This window comes from Thermobia domestica, chromosome 18, assembly GCF_964235325.1.
Source record: "Thermobia domestica chromosome 18, izTheDome1.hap1.1, whole genome shotgun sequence".
NCBI lineage: Eukaryota > Metazoa > Arthropoda > Insecta > Zygentoma > Lepismatidae > Thermobia > Thermobia domestica.
In genome coordinates this window covers 81,984,291-82,007,318 of record NC_137471.1, presented here as the reverse complement: position 1 = coordinate 82,007,318, position 23,028 = coordinate 81,984,291, and the positions used below count along the sequence as shown (strand labels likewise).

Genomic DNA, 23,028 nt, shown 5'->3' with positions numbered 1-23,028 from the left:
CCTATGTTTGCCCTTGTTTGACTTGCCCAACGATTGCCTCAATTTGTCCAGCAAATGATTTTGTTTACCCAGCAAATGATTTTGTTTGTTTAATGATATAGTTCTTTTATTTACACATATAGAAAAAATTTAGATTCCGCAGTGTTACAATTTGCATACTACAAATGCAGTAATATGATTGTGTCTGTTACTATTGGATGCATAGTCCGTTCCATAATTTTCCGTTTATGTAGCGCAAAATGGTTGGTTTTGATAGAGACATATGAGTAATTAATATTTTATGTAGAAAGAATATAAATATTGACAAATCTTTTATTTTGCTTGTAAAGTTTATTAGGCGTAAAAAAGTTTTTGTTTATAACTTTTTGTTTGTGGGCAAACATGGGCAATCGCTTTGCATGGTGCAATATTTTATTTTCACACTTTGTTGTGCCAGTGTGAAGTTGGCCCTAAAATTGTTTTTTACGTATAACTTAGGTTCTGTTTGTGGGCAAACAAACATTTTGGGTGGGCAAAGGCAAACGATGGGCAATCGTTCTATATAGAGTTTTAAATTTTATCTCGATTTTACGGGCCAACTTCACACAGCTGGTAGAAATCTGTGCTGAGAAGTGTGAATGTAGAGTGAGGTGAATTTAAATAGCCTATCCTTGACTATTTTTTCGCAAATAATTAGTATTACAGAAAGAAGAGATATTGTCCTATAAGAGGATACATGATCTTTAGGGCCAGATTTATATTATGGGGATCACGTGAGCTAGATTCCAACTGGTGAGGTAAATCCTTGCTTGAACCATCTATTTTTATAGAATGGATAGAAGAACCGCACTAACTAACGCAGTTTTGTTGAGAAAGAGAGAACCAATGTTGTCGGGTCCAAGTGACCTATGAGGAGATAGCGATTGCAAGAGAGCCAGAACTTTGTTTGGGGTAGTAGAGAGGTTAGATAAGGTGTTAGAACATATGGTGTGGAGAGGAGGGAAATGGGTTGTAAGGGGAAGGGAAGTAAATGTTTTGCAGAAGCAAAATTTATAGGTAAAATACGAAGGAATGAAAGTGTGAATATAAGTAATTACTGTCAGCGTAGAGTATATTGAAATGAAGTTTGAGTGATAGTGAAATTAGGCCTTAACTACACTTAGATATAGCCTAGCCCTTGGAGAACATTAGTGCCCTTCAGTGGCCACCTAGCACAAGTTCGTTCGTGTTTTATGAACTAGGGTTAACTTCCGCAAATGGCGGCCCCAAAATTGAAATTTTACGGGCCGAAATGTCACCATGAGAACAAGAAAAAAGTGAAGAATGTGTTTAGAATCTCCCCAAATAAGAACCGAGTACCTTACTTTTGTCGGATGGCATTTATTATCTCCCCCAACTAGTTTCATGGCTGCAGAACTGAGTACCTGGTTTCTGTCTAAATTGTAATAAAGGTATAAAGAAACGAGCCCTCCTGAGATTCTAACATTCTAACTACTAAGTACACTGGAGATCTTATATGTGCAAGATTGGGAGAAAAACTGAAAGACAGTTAAAGTGGGTGGTCATCACTGAAGAAAGAACAGGATTCAGTCGAGCAGACAGTTCTACTAAAAACAAAATTTATAGGTAAAATATGCTGTAAAATATTTTTCGTGAAGCAATGAGTGTGAACGTTAAATTATTTCTGCCATTGCACAGCATATTGAAATGGATTTTGAATGGTAAGGAAAGTATTGTGTATGTGTAACTATTTACTGAAGCGGAGTAAATACACAAATAGGGTAGATTGAATAGGGTAGGCGGAGTAAATTCAAGACTACAAATAGGGTAGAAATAAACGGCGGAAATTTTCGGTTCATATGTTAGTTATGGATACGTGCGATGGATGTGATGCAAAGATACTCTTTTTATTTTTATTTTTTATTTATTTATTTTTACAAAGAATTGTGTGATAAATAGATAAAGATTAAAATGTTTCTGCATAGTCATGATATGATGAAGCATAAGATTAACTGTACAAAGTGTGGAAATCAAAAAATGAAATTTTTGAGTTTTACGTCCCACAGTTATGCCGGTTAGGCTAAAGGAGACGGTGATGATGAGTAATGAATGAAATGGTGGAATGAATAAAGTGGGAGGAAACGGGAGAACCCCGAGAAAACCACGCACACGGTGTTTGTCCACCACGTGCGGAAATCAAGTAAAAATCCAGAACAGAGGCAAAAGACCTACATACACTAGTTTTTCTCGTAAACGTAAGAAAAGAAGACAGTGTAACACTCGTGTATCTGCTATGAAAGGTACTTTTTTCTTTGAAGGATCGAAATTAAGTGGTTTTGAAAATAAGAATTATTACGGATACTTAAATGTTTTTCCATCATACTCGTTCAAGCGTACACCCACCGTCGCTGACGCAACCCTTGCATAGTTCGGAGGACTCTGCTGTGCTACTGCCCTGTCTCGGTGATAGGATTCGTGCTTTTTAGTGGCCACCTATCACAAGCTCGTTCGTGGTTTATGCACTGTAGTCTTTAGAGCTCCTTCTTTAGTGCATGTTCTGCAAAAAGAAACCGGAATATGTAAGAGAAGTGTCAAAACTTGGTAGAACCACCTGCTCGAGTATTGCCAAATAACAAATAAGGGCTATTTTTAACTTTAGGGGGCCAGCTTTTTCCCCTACTTATTTGCGATATTCTATTCCGACCCGGTCGTTTTATGGTTTTATATGTTAAATTAGGTTACCAACATTAAATTCAGACAGAATTGCCAAGCGAGCGTCAACGAGAGAAGGCAAGTTAGAGCCCCGCAGTGCACATTGTTTTCTGTCTTCGTTGCCAAGAATTAACTTTCTTTCCTCACATAAATTATTTTTACTTACTTTTACGATTTGTACAGGTTCACTACTGCCTTTAAAAACAGTGAACGATAATTTGGCTCCATAATACTAAAGTTACCCAAATAAATAGCAATACAATGTTGAAAAGAGGCTCAGGTAATGGGATTGAAACCCCGCAGGGAACATTTCTAATATCTTTATCACAATTTATACATACAAAAGTACTTGCTTCTGGAGCCATGAAACAAATGCATTCATTCTGGTTTATTATGAATATTCTTTCCATGCAAAGTATTGAATTTTTATTGTAAATTTTGGAAAATCTGGTGTGCCTAAACTTGACCAGCAGCATTTTCCTTTGGTTGAGAGCTCTTAAAACTGCTGCAGACATACGATTCTATAGTTGTGCCAAATATGCTTCACGAACAAAACAAATATTCATGTCAATCAGTTCAGTTCAGTTCAGTTATCTCCCTTACGGGAGATTTATATAAAGGAAGTCTCGGAAGATAAGCATATTTATTCATTTGAAATCTACGCCGAATAAGTTTCTGAAGTGAATTAATATATTCATACAATGTAACTGCCTTGTATCACCTACCTGTACGAAATATATTATATTTTACCTATACACACATTTTCTCTTGAATAAATTTAAAACGAAAACTATTATTTGAAAACAAACTCGTTTATATTTAATTATACACAATTAAATTATTGCACTCCATCATCTTCGTCGTCTTCTTCTTCTTCTCCAAACACCTGACTGGACATATTGCCGCGCACATTTCTATGTAGGCAGCAAATAAAAATTGATTTATTTGTATAAATACCTCTCACGGACGAAATTTAAAAGAAAACTAAATAGTGTAGAAGTAAAAAATCATAACCAGGAAAAAACGTCAAAACCAGGAAAAGGTCAACATCTAGTGAGAAAATCAGATAAATAAAAAAGAGGGCTAAGTACGAAGATGTAGACGAGGATAAAATGTGGGGAAAACTCAGAAATGTATAATGATAAAAAGGTGCAGTTTTACTATACGGATCCACAGATTGTTCAAGGCCCAAAATAATTTAGGAAAGTCGTTAATTTGCCCATTTTATGTCTAGAACAGAACCCAACGAACCCCTGAAGGGCTTCTAACCCGTTTCTACTCCTACTACTACCCCTACTTCTACTACTACTTATACTATGGACCGGTGTGGTAAAATTGCACAACATCCTTGAATTGCATGGATAAAAGAAAAAAGTGTAAAGGAAGATGGTGATATATTTAGAAGTAAATGGACAAAGAAGAGAAATATAAGTGTAGTGTATGTATGAAGAAAATCCCACTGTCATCCTTCCTCTGCACAAAGGCACGGCAGCGCGATGAGCACTGGAAGGCTAGCACTGACAAATTTGCCAATGTTCTCCCGTATTTAAAACCTTTCCCCTAATGCTACAGTAAATACAATAATACAATTAGCAGAAACTTTATTAAATAAGTATACCTTACACATCCTATTTTGTATCAGTCAATTCAAAATATACAGACGAACTCGCACTACAAGAATTGGAATTACGGCTATTATCGCAAAAACTCAAAATTCCTTCGATGAAAGTCGAAATCCAAGTTAGCCCCATATCAGTCTTGGCAAAATGTGTAGATCAAATTCAAGGCAAAATAAGCGTTAAGAAATTTTGGTAGTAAGTTTGTGTAAAAATTTTGGAAAGGCAAGTGATTCTAGAAGGTAGAATCTGCATCACTAACGTCGAATCGTACAATCAATATGTGATACAATGGATTCGTAAATTTTGTATTGCGTCACGCAAATAAATACGGAATGAGGACCGACAGATCATTACAGTTAAAATGTATAAGAAAGTACAGGGTGCGGCACGTAAAACCGGCCCGTAAAGTGAACACATAAGATGAAATGTAATGTATTGAATATGATTAACTACAACACATATATGAAATGTAATGTATTGAATATGACTACTCACCTTCACAGCAGGTGCTGAAAGTGTCCTCCGCCCACTTCAACACACATGTGAGCACGATTGAGGAGATTCATATATACCCTTGTCAGTTCTTGTGTTGTAATGCTATTGGTGGCATCCTGGATCCTGGTCTTGAGTTCTTCAATTGTGTGTGGATTTGTTTCGTATACTCTTCCCTTTAACAGTCCCCATAAGTAAAAGTCACACGTGGACAAATCTGGTGACCGAGGAGGCCACAAGCCTTTGTTGATTGTCCTCTCTGGTGTAAACATCTCATGCACAAGAGACAATGATGCAGCTGATGTGTGGCATGTTGCACCGTCCTGCTGAAAGTAACATAACTGACGCTCCTCTTCGGTCAAGTGTGTATAAAACTCCTCCAGGATTCCCATATACACGTCACTGTTCACTGTCGTCTCAAAGAATATTTAAGTGTTGCCAAAAACACAATATACCAGAATATTACGACGGGCCGGTTTTACGTGCCGCACCCTGTATATTGCAATCTTTTCAATAGAGTCTAATACAATTAAGGGATTCTTATCCCTTAACCTATTAATTTACAAAAATAAATGTCTAATATTTTACAGTTTCTTTGTAATACGCTAAATGTTTTCAGAGTCCAATGAATCCTTAGCACACAGGATAGTGACTTCGGGAATATAGGTTCAATTTGACTTTTGACAGGAACTCATCGTTCATTGCAACCTCTGAGATAGGTGATTAGGAGTCTCCTTTGCCCACTGCAGCCTCGGAAGACAATAGGGTTTCTCCGTTGCTCATTCAACACCCTCTTATAATGAAAGCCTACGAACTGATTTTGTGATGTCACTAATCGAAGTCATAATGTCCCAATGTTAGAAAGAAGAAGGATACGAAGGAGCTGAAGGTAAGACACATTTTTATTCGTAAGATAGTTCATTTAATGTCCAGAGAGGTTAGAGTAATGAATAAATGTACTTCATACGTTATTTAAGAGTTTGCAGTTGAAAACAATCGAAACAACAATACATTCGCTATAAATTTTACCTCAAAATGAGACTTATCAATGTTACTTAAATGTGGATTAAGAAGTACAGCGTAAACTATTAAAATTCACGGTTTTCGTACCGTGCTTGCTCAAAATAATCAGAATAAATGTGTAGCTTCTTGTTGATTATAAGACTATTTTATAGTAAACCCCAATGTGTATTAAAAGATTGGAGGGAAATAGGAACTTATCTTCCTCTCCATAACACCGAGGTGAAGTTCATTGAGTGAAAATGTTTGAAATAATTAGTCCTACACATATTCATTTATGTTTAAGAGTACAGAAAACCACAAAGAAATTTCTTAGTAGGCCTATAACCTAATTTAATGTAAGAAAACTGTGAGTCCCGGTACTTGTAGCGCTAGGCGCTCCAGGGAGCACATGTCCAGCCTTGCACTATTTTTTTCCATAATAGTACCCATTAATTTGTGTGGAATTTTGCACATTTCATTTAAACAGACATTTCCTCCATATTCTTGTGTTTAATACACATTGAAGCGGGTGACATGCTTTTTCCTCATGTGACAAGAGTTAATCATACTAATAAACAATACCGTGCAGGTTTACTTTTCGCGCACCACTCGAAATAATTGCTGAAAAATTAAAATTCCTTCACAGATTTGCTTTTTATTGTCTCCTAAATGAATTGTACTGGGTGACATGAAAATATCTCACTTGGCGTAGTTGAAATTCAAGGGGGCCATTATCGAAAAAATTACAATTCTTTTACGATTTGCATATAAATGGAGTCCGGATACAGTACATAAAAATTATATGCAAGGAAACACAAACCATCATGTGCTAGTTGGCCACAAAAGCACGAATGCTGTCTAACCGTCACGGCAGAGCGCAACTAGGACCCAAGATGTAGCGACGGGGTGCGTCCAAAGGTGGCAGGCGTGTCAGTGACGATGGGTATACATGTAAGTGAGGGTTGTGAAACCAAATATTTTGGCAGTAATATGAGTTTCAATGAAAATTGTCATGGTTTCACACAGCACTCCGGTTGCTCAGTCTCCGCTACAAGAGTAGTACCTTCTTGCAAATAGTAGTAGGTTAAGTTAATGTCAGATACCGTATTTTAGTGCTATACACTTATATTTCGGGGGCTAACTGTTGCAGAAAGGCGGCAAAATTAGCAAAATTTACTGGAGAAACTTACTAATTTAACAAGTTTTCATGCAATTGATATGAAAGAGAATGTATTGTTATCAGTTATTCATAAGTTTAAAGCGAAATGTGAATAATTTTAAAACGAAATAGATTATTGAAGTTTTTAATGGATATCTACAAATCTTAAAGTAAATGGGGTAAAGTTCCGTAGATGGCATACCTCCTGCAGTGCCTTCCGCGATGCAATAGTGACCACGATTATATAACAGAACAGAACTTACCCTAACCTAAGCTAACCCAATCTACTACTACTGCCTGATATGGCCGAAATGTCTTTATACAAACAACTGCAAACAAAATATTAAGGACACTAACTATAGTTTCATTATTAATAGAAAACTGCAGTTTCTTTATCTGACACCGTTTAATATTAGATTTATGGATGAACATATTACGACTGTAACGAAGAGTATTGTACAGAGTGAAAGTGAAGAGTTCTGCAGTAACTATCTATTCTGAAATAGGTCAGAGAAACTCAAATAATTATTTAGAACAAAGTTCTTTTTAATATCATTGATACGAAAAAGTTTTTCTACCATACTGCAAGGTGGAGCATATAACTTGTTAGCACGTTACGAAGATATGAAGTGAAAGCGTGCAGTTAGTACAGCAGTCTTCTTATGATAGTGACTTAAGGTGATCTGGTACCCCTAGCAACCTTGAAAGTTAGTCCATTTAAAAAGCATTGCAAAGTTTTTAACTATTTTCTTCTTTATTATTAAAGTTACAAACGTCAAAATTTGAACAAACCTAGAGGAGACACATATCTATGCCTTGTGTGTTTTAGATTTTGAAAAAAACACAGTAAGGAAACTTTTATCTTCAACTTTGAAAACATGGCAACAGTAAGACCTGAACTCCCTGCAACGGTATAGTTTTTCCTTTCCGCCCGAGTCGAGCGGCAAGTTCAGTTCTCTGCCTGGCTCAAGTTGTTCCAATCAGGTGACTCATAAACAGCGGTACAACCGAAACCTTCTTTTCTCATCTCTCTCCCTCTCTCTTTTTTTCTTTCTTTTCATTCTGCGAATTCCTGGAAGGGTAGTTGTCACTTGTCAGCTTACCATTTCCGCAAAATAATCTAGTATAGATGTCAGTTTGTGATCTTTGGGAAAGATTATAGAAAAAATATTGTTGGAATCAATCTAGGACAAAATTACCCTTTGAAAGCGAGGTCAAAACCCTCTCTTCAGAAATAATTGAAAGATATTTACATGAATAATTTTTGAGGGAAATATGATCAAGTGAAATGGCATGTGGGCAAAATTCCTGGGGCCTGCTTTTTAAAAAATCACTTTCGTTCTTTGTTGCCTGTCCACATGGCCACTTCCATACTATCCCCTAGAACTTTTTTAATTATTCATGCACATATGTCCGGTGACAATACAATATTATATAAATTACCATATACTCATGTGTAATGTCTATACCTCCCTTTTCCTGGAAGCGGAGAAGGAAAAAATATAGATCCATGTAATGTTCACACTAGCATTTCCTAATTTTAGATTACTTTTTTTTTTTAATAAATGAAGTTCGCAAGGCGCCTGAAGACTGTGAGATTCTACCTAGGTATCATGTGCATAGATACACCCTCGATCAAATTCGTGTGAAATATCTTGTGCAAACTTTCATTGTGAGTTCGAACAAAAGAGAACCAAGTTTGATAAAGCTGGGTAACGGCTCACGCAACATTTTATGTTCTTGTAAGTAAATGATGTTGGCTTATTTTAAAATTGGGCATGATTAGGGATGCGCTCGAGACAAGATTTGTGGTTGTCTCGTCTCGAAAATTTGCTGTAAAAGTGATGTCTCGACTCGAAAAATGTATATTTCTCTATTGGAAGAGCCGTGTCTTGACTCGTCTCGTGCGCACCCCTAAGCATGATTTAGTAGTAAATTTATTTTGCATTATACAAATTTGTTTAAATTATGTAATATCTGTGAAAACCTTGTTGACCAGGCTCGCAACCAGCCACTGAAGTTTGGGGAGCATAAATATGCTAGGGGGACAATCGTAACAATTCTGGGTCTCCGTATCAATGTCATACGGATGCATTGTGGTTTGAGGGACTAAAAAATTTAGGAAGGGAGCAGGCCCCCTAACCCCCGCCGTAGTTGCACAACTATGTAAGTAGATTCCTCAGTACCGGTACTTTATTTCACAAAATAAACACCACTACTTTATTTCGCAAAAAAATTCTTCACTACGTTATATAAAAATGGGATAACTCGACGGGTCAGTGTGCGAATTGAATATTTTTCCCAGGGCGGATGAATTTCACTCATATACGCACCCAGCCATCACACACGTAAGAGTGGGGAAAAGTTATTCCTGTCTGGAATGAAAATTTTCTCTTGCAGGGGGATAAAAATTTCTCAGAGGAGAAATCCCTGGCATCCCCTCGTCAATTAGCACACTAGGACGGGCCTCTCACAATTTATAAGGAAATCGACGCAAAAGGCTGTAAGATGACATTTTTCATACCTTTTCTTTTCACATGACATATTTTCGACTCCAGACGACACAGGGACGGATCCAAGATGGATTCCTGAGGGATGGGGTAGCGGTGAGTTGTAACACTGCTACTTAGGGTTACTTTAGTTTTATTATGTACAGACTTGAACTTTTGCATCACTGGTGCTTGTTCTATTGGAGATGGCGAACGACCCTTCCCTCAGGATCCGCCTACAAGTCTCTATGCCATCCCTACAGGATAAAATAAGATACGCAAGAATGTTTTCCACTTATGTTTGAAGGCATACGCGTAGCCAGAAATATTTGTTAGTCGGGTTTAAATATAGAGCCCCTAATAATAATAATAATAATAATAATAATAATAATAATAATAATAATAATAATAATAATTATTATTATTATTATTATTATTATTATTATTATTATTATTATTATTATTATTATATCCGCTTAGTATTGTGTTTCGTAGAACAGACGTAGACTTCTTCCTCTTTCCCACCCCCACCCCCACATCTTTAGATTCCAATCAGTCTCGGTGGTCCGTCTCTCTGTTTATTGTTATTTTCACTGGAATGCATTTCTTTATAGTCTTCAATCTTTGCATAAAATTAACAGTCCTCACCTAAAAGATGTGTGGTGTAGTGTGCGACGCAATACTTCCCTCTGGGAAACTCTGGAAATGTACGTATTGCAATCGGGCATCTCACCTGAGTCTCCCGTTTAATCAGTAAGTACGCTGGGAATTTTATTTTGTGAGGTGTTCAAAACCCAATAGGGAGAGCATTTAGAATAGTGATACATATTTTTACAGAAACGCAAAGGAAGCAATATATTTTGTTACGCCCAGGATGTGTGTAAAGAAAGTTTGGTTGGTGTTATGTCCCTTTCACATTATCCGGCGAATTGCCGGACGAGGTAGAAAGACATTGCAAGCAATGAAGCTCTTCACATATGTGCGGCGGTCACCGGACATTCATCCGGCGAGCAAAAACAGCCGGATCTCCCTGCTAGAATCCGGCGCGGCAAATCGCCGTGTATAGCCAAGCGGAACATTACAAGCAATGACGCTCTTCACATATACGCGGCAAACTACCGGATGGGTGTTGGGGGAGGTAGCAAGTGTTGCCAGGAAAGAGCAGAAAGTGGCTGCTATAATATGGGAGCGTGTGGTTTTGTGTGTTATGTGGAGTGTGTTTTGTGTGTTATGTTCTAGCCCAGTACATCTGGAGTAATTAACCAAACCTGTATATACAATATATGGGGAAAGATGACATGTAAAATTAATTGAAAACGACCAATGCTACCGAAGTGTCGAAATCAATATAAATTATTATTTTTCTATGTAATAGAAGATTGGGAGATGTCCGTGTAGCACTGGACAAATGACCCTCTATAAATTTGTGGTGACCCAAAATTGAAATATACAGTCTTTTGCTATATATTATGTACTATTTTGCTACGCAAAGCAAGAGAGAATTCATGATGTGATATTTGATAAATATACCGTACTTTATATATTTTATAATTATCTGGCTGTAATTTCTTGAATAGTCCTCTGAATTCAGAGACTAGAGCAGTGCTTTAAAGAGACTTGAGTCAATAGTCGGAACGCTTAAAACAAAAGAATAAACCCGAAATAGTATAATAATAATAATAATAATAATAATAATAATAATAATAATAATAATAATAATAATAATCTAATATAAATAAAATAAAGAGTTTATGTGTCTATCTCTGTCTTTGTGCGGCCTAGGGACCATACGAGTGGACCGAAAGTTACCAAAATTTAGTCACGGGTACCTTGATCCAGGCTCCAGATCAAACCGATGCGTGTTTTTCAAAATTCGAACCAGGAGGTCTCAGGGGGGCGTTTACCAGGACATGTAAAAGTAGTAGAAAATGACCGATATTAGTGTCAAATCCATAGTTTTCGCGGTCGCTGAGATCAATGGTAACACCACCATTAGCGATGACTTCAGCCACCATTTGTATGCGGGCCGGGGATCACCAGAGGGGGGGCGGGAGTAATTTCGAGACATGTAATAATAATAGAAAATGACCGATATTAATGTCAAATCCATAGCTTTCGGGGTCACTGAGCTCAATGGTGAAACTCAAGATAGCGTTTACTTTCACATTTAGTCCCCATCAGCTAAGGAACTTGGGCCAGGAGATCACCGAGACAAGTAAAAAATAATCCACAATGACCGATATTAGTGTGAAATTCACAGTTTTCGCGGTCTCAGATAAATGGTGATACTTTCATTAGGATGATTTTCAAATTCAGCCACCATTATATGCGGGCCGGGAGTCACCGGGCTGGAGAATTGCGAGACGTAAAAATAATCGAAAATGACCAATATTAGTGTCAAATCAATAGTTTTCGCTGTCGCTGAGATGAATGGTGATATACCCAAGGCGTTGACTTCCAAATACAGCCCCCGTCGACTGGGAGCCAGAGGCGTTGTTTTTTTCAAAGTTGGTACCAGAGGATCACAGAGGCGTTTACTTTCTATGTAAAAGTAGTAGAAAATGACAGATGTTAGTGTCACATTCATAGTTTTTGCGGTATCGGCTGAAGACCAGAGGCGATTTTTTCACAATTCGAACCAGGGAGGGGTCTCAGGGGCCGTTTACCGGGACATGTAAAAGTAGTAGAAAATGACCAATATTTGTGATGAATTCATATTTATGAGGTCGCTCAGATGTATATTGATACTCCCGATAGTGTTTACGTTTAAATTCAGCCCCCGTCGGCCTTCCCAATGAAAACATGTACGTTGTTGGATATATATTCACACAAAATGTATCTAATTTTAGAAATGTTGCTTAATTCTTCTTTCATTGTTCAGTTTGTTTACCTTGATATTTTATCTGACCCGTGCGAAGAACGGGCATAACAGCTAGTAATAATAATAATAATAATGCCTACAAACCAGTCTTGGGGTCAGTGGCTGAATGTTGGCTTGAGATTCGCGGATAGACCTCAACGGTTGACTATCCTGAGAGGACTTTAGCCTGGTTTTCTCAGTCACAACAGTTGAATACCGGAACGGTATTTTAAATATCCAGAACCGGGCCGCTATTTTGCCCAAGTTTATCAATTGTGGAAACAGTATAGAAAAATGTCTTCCAAAATACCGCTTCTCTAATAAAAAGTGCACATCTTTTCTGTATGTGGCATGTTCTCTCATTCGGTAACAAACAGGCCCGTATCCACGGGGGGCTAGGGGGGCCAGGCCCCCTAAACTTTGGCTGGCCCCCTAAAAGTTTCACGGTAGGCTTGCAAATGAACTATAATATGGTGATGAAGTTACATTTTTTACTTCGTTAGAGTGAAATCGATCATGGAGTGAATATATATATATATATATATATATATATATATATATATCGTACTAAAAGTAAAATTATTGTTAGTTACATATGACACTTTCAATTACGTTTTTGTAGCGTATTGTATATTATATATATATATATATATATATATATATATATATATATATATATATATATATATATATATATACAGAGAGAGAGAAAGAGAGAACTGTTACAGCCAACATTTCTGGAGGTTGAATACAGTTCCTAAATTTTGAATTCTGCCTCTGCAGCTGGGTCCGTACGCGATCCAACAACTCATCAAAAGATGCGATAGACATACGAAAGTAATTAAAGAATTTTCCTTCGTCTTCCCTTAATTGTGGAAACAGTATAGAAAAATCTCCTTCAAGATACCGCTTCTCTAAAAAAGGGTGAACCCATATGTGTCTCTGACGTTTTTTTTTCTGCCTGTGTCTTAACAAGGCGAGTAGAAAACATATTTTGCGTCTGTCCATTACAACCACCACAACACGACAAGAGTCACTGAGTTTTGTTTCTTCAGTTGCACAGCAACCCTGCTCGCATATTTTTCATCCACGGCAAAACGCCGGATAATATGAAAGGGGCCGAAACCGGATCCGGCAAACAGCCGGAACCGGATCCGGCAAATCGCCGGATAATGTGAAAGAGGCATTAGGGGGTGTTTATGGGGTTGGGAAAGATTTTAAACAAAGAAACTTCATTTCCTAGCCTTCTCTGGATTACAGGGGTGCCCACAGTCAGGTTTTGGGGCACAGGTTGCACCTATGATTTTTTTTTTTTTTTTAGGGAGGGACATAATTTGTCATTGAAAGTGGAACAATCGAATTTTAATTATACCACAATGATGCTTTTATGAACACGAGTGGCGTATTTAGGAATTTGTTTCGGGAAGGGGTATACACAATACGAGAATAAGCACTTATATTTTTCCTTTTAGGTGCCGACAAATTTTAATGAAGTTGTGAATATAACAAATTTATTTCGGGGGGGGGGGCTTGAGCTCGATAGCCACCGACTGATGAACACTAAGTATGAAGGAGAACTTAGCATGAATAACATTTTTAAATAAGTAATTGTCATAATAAAGAATGGTAAAATTGGGGGGAGGACAGTAAATGGGAAGAATGGTAACCTTCAGGGGAAAATAGGGACCTCTGCCTGGGTGTGTATATTCTCTACTCATTTACATTTTCTAAATATTGTGATGTGTCGTCGTACGTATATGTAAACCCCTTCTACACACAGGAAGATTGTTGTTGATCCAAGATGAAAGCTAAAATATTCTCATTTCAATAGATATGAAAGGAGGGATTACAACCTGTACCAACACATCTTAAAGTACGCCACTGTTTGAAAGTATTTCTTTACTAATGTACATACTTTCCAAGAACTTCAGTTTGATGTGTTAGGTCCTATATATCGTTTCTAGCTATTTATCATTTTTAGAAAATATTTTTTCTGCATTTATATGCTTGTCTATCTATCTCTCTCTCTCTCTCTCTCTCTCTCTATATATATATATATATATATATATATATATATATATATATATATATATATATATATATATATATTACTTATATATATTACTTCTATCTGTTTACCTGTCTATCAACCGTTCGATTTATCATCTTTCATTCTAAATTCAAATACTGCATTGAAATAAAGGTATATAGAAACGGAAGAAACAACCACAGAAATATGAAACACAATAGCACTTCTTTCTTCTCTTTTCTTATGTTTCTGAAGCCGAAGGTCGTGCGATATTTTTCCTCGGTCGGCAGGAATATCTCGCTTTCCATTGTCTTTTCACGGCACAGACATTTGTACAGCTATCCCTCCTGCTGTCACTCATAAAGTGATTATCCGTCGATATTCACTTTTCACGCAACCACGACTCGAAGAACAGGCAGAAAGACGACCGCTAAACGCGGACAGGGAGGTTCACACAGGAGTCAATAGACATTTCAACAAAAGGAGACACCAACTCAAAATTTGAGTGGGAGGGTTACATCTGCGTTGCCAAGTTTTTAAAGTCAAACATGGAAGCTTTTTTACTGTGTTTTTTCAAAATCTTAAACACACAAGGCATAGATATGTGTCTCCTCTAGGTTTGTTCAAATTTTGACGTTTGTAACTTTAATAATAAAGAAGAAAATAGTGAAAAACTTTGCAATGCTTTTTAAATGGACTAACTTTCAAGGTTGCTAGGGGTACCAGATCACCTTAATGAAACAAATTATTAGGTTATTGTCGTTTTAAATATATAACGGAAATTCAGATTTGATGTTCTAGCGTCGTCTCAGAATCCTTAATTTCATTCTTGAGCATTACATTAATAATAGCTGACGCTGTTGCTTTGAAGGTAAAATGGGCTCTACTTTGTATATGTAATGCATGTGGTTGTTTCTGTATAGTGTTACTATAAATTAACCCTCACTTGCATAACTTGAAACTCCTTAATATCGGTGTCCCTTAGTCTTTAACTTTCGTTATACTTTTTGCCAATTTGGATAAAAGGTGAATCTTTAGGGTTATAATATATTTATTGGTGGGGTTTATTCCATATATTAAGGATGTCCTCCCGGCTGGCCCCGGTGCACATACGCGCGCCTCAGTCGTGGATTGAATTCCCGGTAGGGGAGCTATGATATTGGAACACATCGCAGTGATTCGGGGTCTACCTGAAATTGTAGTCTCGCGTTTCAAATAGTTTCCGTGTTGAAAAGGAATGCTAATAGTCAACATCAACACATAAATGATTTAGCTTTTTTCCCATGCTCAGTGAAAGTTTAGTTATTAAAGATTTCCAATCTTCTGCACGATTAGATGTTCCCACCATTGTTTTTGTTATCCAGAATTTAATAGCAATTCTAAGCGTTTGTTTACGTGCGTGTCTTTGGAAAAGATGGAAGGACGAGTGGATATTTCCCTGGTAGTAAACCTATGAATACTTTTAAATTTGAAGATTATCCACTTTTAAGTTATTATATTATCAGATCAAACTATGTGTAAAAAGCATGAGGCATCTTTAATGTTTATTATGTGTTCGTTATTACTTTTTTCAGGTGTTAACTATGCCAAATAGATGTTGCGTATCCCTTTGCAAAGGAAACTTCCCAGGTGGTCCAAAAGTGAACGTTTAGTCATTTCCACCTGACGAAGAATCTAAGAGGAAATGGTTATCCCTAATTCAACGAAAATAATTCACACACTCACAGAACAACAAAGTATTTTTATCTTGTATATACATATTATATGAAATCATATAATAAAAAAAAATATGATCAAAGAATATCCTATATTAATAACCATGGATAACAGGTTTGGCAGTGTAATATCACTTCCATCAGGCATGTTCTGAAAAAATACAATCCAAATAAATATAAAGTGAGAGGTGTCAGTGAGAGTACTATACCAGAGTAAATAAAGTTTTCATAGCATTTTTTACATGTACATGTACAAATGATAACTTCTGAAATTACGTGCTTGTGATTTACTTGCCGAATTTTAAGCACATCTATTCATAATTTTGAATTTTGAATTGTGTCTTGGAAAGATGCAAATGGAATTTAGAGGTTATTTTTTTGCTCTCCTGAAAAAAAATTGGAAGTGAGGCTTACGACTTTTTACCTTAATATTGTCAAATTTAAGAATGTTATATTGTTTTTACTATTATTTGTAAATATTTCATTGTATCTAGTTTTGTTTGCCTCAATAAATTGTAATTATAAAAAGATAATTCATTTTATTAATAGCAATAGCTTTGTGTCATTTCAAGGTTTCATAATTTACAGATGTAAACTTTCTTTTCCATGTATGGCATCTAATTGTTAATAAGACGTGACTTTCCTACTTACAGTGGACTTTATTCCGACTGAATGAAACAATAGTGTATCCACTGAAGCATTCAAATGTTAAGATTGCATAACGTCTCTGTTTCAACGATCTCGTGTCGTCACCATCATGTTTTGGAAACTGTGCTGCTTGTATAACTCGTTATTTTTATCGGTACTCTCCAATCTCTCCAGTTGTACAAAAATGTTCCCTTGAGTCAGTATTATAGAAATTTCTTGTTAAAAATTATTTTCTGTACTTACCAGTCACCTAGGTAATACCGGAAAATGCCAGGTGTTTTAATACACTTGATAATATTGCGTCTTATTCCGCGTTATTTTTATATGCAGTCTGTATAGAAGATTGTTACCGACAACAACTATATATGTCCTCCAACCTTATTGCAACCACTTTACTTCAAAATTAAACCGTAATTTCCAAAATTGTGACTTCTAATGAAAACTTTTAATACCATTTTCGCTGAAAAATTAACATTTGTCTGTACAGTTGGAGGATTTTTTTGTTTGCTTGTTCGTTAAGTTTCACAATTATGCTCGAAAGCTAAGGGAAATGGTAAATAGGTAGATTACCACAAAATGGACTGGGATCTAACCAGTGACCCATGCACCAGAAGTGAGCGCGCTAACACCGAGGAAACTGATAAGAATATTCAGCTCTGTTCATAAACATTTTAATTCTGGTTAGTTGTGTACTAACGATTAGACTATTGAATGCCTGAAATTTCGATATGTTCTTTACATATATAATGTGGATATGTTCACGCATAACTTCGACATAGGTGCACCGATTCTGATGATTTTTTTAAGAGTGTAGTTTCCTGTTTGCCCCCTATAAATCTCTACTTTCTGGAAGGTCCCCTAGAATTTGCATTGCTGTCTGATTAAAGTCTTCCGAGATTGACGATGAAATATTTCAACGGGTGCAGTGTTAATATTCTGATTAATCGACTTCACTGTGCTTATGGTCAGGCATAACTTTGGTATATATCGTCCCTATCGGGGCGGATCTCATTTTTTCAACTTTTCCGGGATACAAGTTTAAAGATGTTATCATAAGTTAATTTTATCTTGTTCTGTCAAAATTTAATTTTTTGATCTCGTAAGTTACATATCTGACACGAATGATATCCAACGAAATTTTAAAAGAAGACGATAGAATAAATAATTAGAAAAGGTTTAAACTCGTATCCTGGAAAAGTTAAGAAAATGACATACGCCCTTTTGTCTCGAGAGGGACGGTATGCACCGATATTAATGATTCTTTTTTTTTGTTGTTGTTAAAAAATGTATGCTTTCTTGATAGTCTGGTGTAAAGTCGCTGGGACTAAATGGTAATCTTTGGAGTAAGACCATGAAGCTCTTCAATGGCAGAAAGCACTGAAAGAAAAAGTAGTAACTTTTTCACAAAAAAATCTTCATGACTTCAAAATGCACCGAGAAGCAGAAAATAATGATGATAAAACAGAAATAGTACTATATTAGAAGTTTTGAAGTCTGTGCCAAGCCACGCAAATTAGAGCTTCATCATATTCCCGTAATTTTGTATTAGACCCTATTGTGCTTGGCTTGGAACAGGCTTCAAAACTTTTAATATACTACTATTTCTTCATTATTATTTTCTATTTTTCAGTTCGTTTTTAAGTCGGTGACGATTTTTTGTAAAGAAAAGAAAATTCTAAGAGAAGCCAAACACAAATGACATTATATGAACGGGTTAAATTTAATGGTGGGTTTAATTTTCTTTGCCTTCTAGAAATTAATATAACAGTTGTATCCCTTCATCACTGGAAACTACACTGTCATAGTTGAATAAATCTCTGGCTTACTTCACGTTTTCTGTTAACAGATTGATTTATTTGGATCTGATTTCTGCTTGTGTGTATGATACACCACCAATTTTAACCATATGTCGCACTAGTTCAACCGATGTGGATTAAATGTGGCATGGTGTAGACCTTGATATATTTGGTGCAGGAATAAAATAGTGTGATGTACAGGCTTTTTTTAAAAAAAAATAATGGGCCATTAAACTTGGTATTTGGACTTGCAAATTAAAAAAAAAAAAAAACATTTTAGAAGAAACACATATGGAACAAGCCTGTTACTAACCGTAAATATAAATCATAAAAAAGCAAGTGATGAGGCATTTGCTTAGCTATCCTGTAAATCAAGGATGATCTCCGTAATAATAAAAAGTTCATGGTCTACCAAATTGAAGGTCATTCTACCTCACACTAGAAGTGTCTATATTAACAGTGAAATGTGCCTAAATTTTGTAGAGAAAAATATACGAGTTTACTTATTGTGTACAGTCAATATACAGGGGTCGCTAGAAGAGTGGAAAAGCAGGCTCATGCATCCCAAGGTAGAGAATCGCATCCCTAGAGCAGGCTCTCAACCTATTTCGTATCACAGATTGCCACTGACCTCTGTAATTTATTTCCAGTTTGTGCTTGTAAGAGGAACTTTTCTTAATATTCCTGGCAGTATTCGACAATAAGCATGCAAGTAGGAGTATGTGTTATCAAAATAGACTCTAAAATATTTTCCGCTTTTAGATACTAATTACTTACATCTTTCGTCTTCCTTCACGACCCTCAGGTTGAGAAACCCTGTCCTAGAACACCCAGTACGTCTAGAAATCCAGTTAAATTTGCAAAGCAGATATGAGAGAAGGAATGAGTTGCAAGCCGTGGTGTAGTTGTGCTAGGGCGCCACCACGGTGCATTTTTTGCAACCCATGGGAATGTCATGGTTATTTTTGTTACGACTATTCATTTCTTTAGAAGTCTTCTTTAAAATTATATAAGCACATACCTAAAAGTCATTGACCAATAAAAAAATATATATGTTATGATTCCAACTGGAAGTAGATCATCCATGCCTTGACCAGAGAACACGGCGGCACAGTCAAGGTTCAGTATTGCGAGTAATGCAACAAAGCCTCGTACCGTCTATTCACTCGATAATATGCTAGAGACACTGCACTACAGATTCTCTCTACCACGTATTCTATCTCCCTTCATAGGTGCCGGAACCTGGGAGCTCACCCCTGCAGCCTGCCAAATAATGTCGGCCAATCAACAATTCCCTATATAATCTATTTATAGTAGTTGAGCCCCCTCCCCCCAATATTTCAATTGCGTCGGCGCTTAAGCCTTCCTCTACTCTTCTGCTGGTGGCATCTCTTATCAAGGTAAGGCTGGCACTATTTCAGAGAAATAATCAATCTGCTGGCTGCATTGTGTCAAGAAGGGATTATACGTCAAAGTGACCAGAATTTTTACTTGCAAAAACGGGACGCATAATAATCAGTGATGGGAGGAGATAAATTTCTGACTTCCAGATTGCATTTTGGGAGTTTTCAATTTCCAAAATACAGAAGTAAGAGTGATAACACAGAGTTTCTAACTTTAAGTACTACCCAACAATACTTTTAACTTTTTGAGCACTCAGAATTCCAACTCAGTTCCCAGTTGAACCACAGAACACTCAATCTTCATTTGAACATTCAGAAGTTCCAGACACGGCTGAACCTTCCTAATGAGTGTTGGTACGGAAGAGTGTAGAATTTGCATATTTTGAATCAGTAGCGTAGCCAGGATGTGTGTTTGGGGGGGGGCCCAAGTGCTGTTATAGGTACATATAGAAAAATTACAAACAAGAAAATATATAAACATAAAAATATATAAAAAATTACAAACATCAAAGTACCAAAGTACATTGTCGGACCTCTTTGGGGGGGGCCGGCCCCTCCCCTTCCCTACGCCACTGTTTTGAATATAATTACGGGACAACAGTCATTTTTGTTTTAAAACGGGACAATTAGATGCCCCGTTTGAGAACCAGGAAAAAACGGGACAACGCTTGAAAAAGGGACTGTCCCGGATAAAACGGGACGTCTGGTCACCTTGTTATACGTGTGAAGCAAGGACGAGAAGAAGAGGAAAATACGGAAACTTTTCTGATAGATCAATAAAGAATGAACTTAAAAAAAAAACATTCTTGACGTATTGCATATGTTCAACGATGAAGTTTATTCAATTTATGAAATACTGTGCAATGAATACGGCTTCAAACAGGCGCGTTAGGGACACGGATATACCTATTATGACAAAACATTAAAGTAATGGGATAGTCCTGTACTACTTATGTTACCATTACATCACTGGTTGCAAGTGAAAAATTGATGTTATCTTAAGTTTTTTTTATGTCGCTGACATTCCCTTCCTTGCCAACAACCCAGTTATGGATCATTAAAATTTGTATTTGGACTTAGTCAAGCTTCAAGAGAAAATAAAGCCAATTGCTTGTTAGAACAGGTACATATGGAACTTACCTTATATTAAACGTTAATTTGAGACATAAAAAGGCAAACGATGGGACTGTTAATTAGCTATGCTGTAGAATTTGCTTTCAGAAAAATTCAAGGAACGACGAATTTTCCATAATAAGGAAACCCACTAGTGAATAAAATCATACTTAATTAGAAGAATGTACGTAGATATTGTAAAAGGAGAAACTGCTAGGAACTTCCAAAGTGCCTAGTGCCAAAGTACGTAAGGAAAAGCATGCAATGTCCCTTACAAAGAAAGAGTGACTGCGAAAAGTACTATTTCTGATGACAGAAAGAATAGAAGTGTTTCATCCACAGATATTTTGGGGGGAAAGAGTATTTCTTTTGCAGGGCTTAATCTGACAAACAACTTAGATAGGACAACAATGAGTTCTTGAAACGAGATGATTCTAAAGAAGCCCATCGGCATGTGCGAAATATTAATAATGAAACAGATTCATCGAAAGTTTCTAGCACAATGAAATTTAATCTCTGGAGGGTTTAGGAAAAGCTACAGCAAAAGAACAGTTGGGCACAGACTAGTGATTTTATAACTGCGAATAACTTGAAATCACTATTATATACAAAAGTGATTAAAAAAAAGTCATCCAGTTTTCTCCTAAACCATTGCGACCGAATTGGAAAACCAGCTTTTCACAAAGGTTCGGAGAAAAAGAAACGGTTGCTAGGTAAATTTTCACCGGAAATAGTACCTATAGTCAGTGTCAGCCGAACTGGCAGGCGGCGTCAGCCAATAAGCTTGCAGAGCGCTGTTGCCAAATCACTAATGAATCGTTAGTGTATCATTAATAATTGTCCATAAATATGAACATCATCAATTACGAATGATTACATTTTTTGTGAAGATATAGCAACAGAGAACTGTGAGATTTCCGACTGACGTCATCCACCAATTCAGGCGATGGTGATTATAATTGGTATTCGAAGATGTTTGTTACAACGGTGCAAGAAATTTAGATGGTGTTCCGTAAATTTCCACACTTATGGAGAATATTTGTTAATAATTTTTCTTTCGTATGATCAGCAGTCTCCAGCTGCTTGGATAGATTGGCGAGGTTCTGTGAATTTAACCTTCCATATTCCACCACACATGATTTTTATCTTTGAGAACATTTGAAGGACATCTGTATCAGGAAAAGATACAAAACATAAGTTATCTCTATGAATGCATTACCAACGACCTTACAAGCATAATTCTAGTTGTGGTTATACTTGTTCTCCAGTACTGGAGAACATACATCGAAATGTGTTTGGAAATGTTTTAGTTATGTAGAGCATATTTAATATATAAAAATAGTTTCTCAGCGAAAAATATTTATTTCTCGTAAGTACGGAAACTTATGGAACACTACATTAAAGCAAGTAAACTAAAAGCAAGGAATATGTGGAAAACTAAGGCATTTATTTTAATCACAACTTTCTAAATTGAAGCATAGTTTATTAAGTATTGTGCACGTACATATGAAATGGTTTTGCTGTAATTTAGATAGAAAAACATACACCAATATAAAGTACCTATAATTATACGTTAAAAATCAGTAACTACTATACAGTATACATATTGTCACGTAGTATTATGCCAATTTTCATGAACTTCTACCACATTTTATTTTAGTCCAAAACAGCTGTTATCGTCCCTGCCTTCTTCAAATTTGTTACATTCTCATTTATTAAGTCACGTCTTTCGTAAGTCATCCCGGTAACTGATAGTTGGTGTGATGTTTTCCTGGAAGAAGAATGATACGCATACTAAACATTCTATAGATTAAGTACGTACATTATTAAACTACATTAATAGTAACTTACAAAAGTCTAAAAAGTGTAAGTGACGAAGTATAAATTTCTAGATGAAAAAGTTTTACTTAGCACTAAGTCCTCGCTCTCCAGGTAGGTCATTATGACATTTTTAATACATTTTGACCTGCGCTAAGATTTTTTTTTAAAATATTCCTGATCTTAAACTGTCT

The 23,028-nt window shown here is 36.4% G+C and overlaps 1 protein-coding gene across 1 annotated transcript in view; it reads right to left on the bottom strand.

Annotated features, from left to right (window-relative positions):
• Window positions 1-3,618, bottom strand: part of ldbr (lariat debranching enzyme) — a 70,775-nt gene extending 67,157 nt beyond the window's left edge. Inside the window, exon 1 of the mRNA XM_081745893.1 lies at window positions 3,417-3,618. The gene's annotated coding sequence lies outside the window, so the exon portion shown is untranslated. The remainder of the gene's footprint in view (window positions 1-3,416) is intronic.
• Between the last annotated feature and the right edge of the window lie 19,410 nt (window positions 3,619-23,028).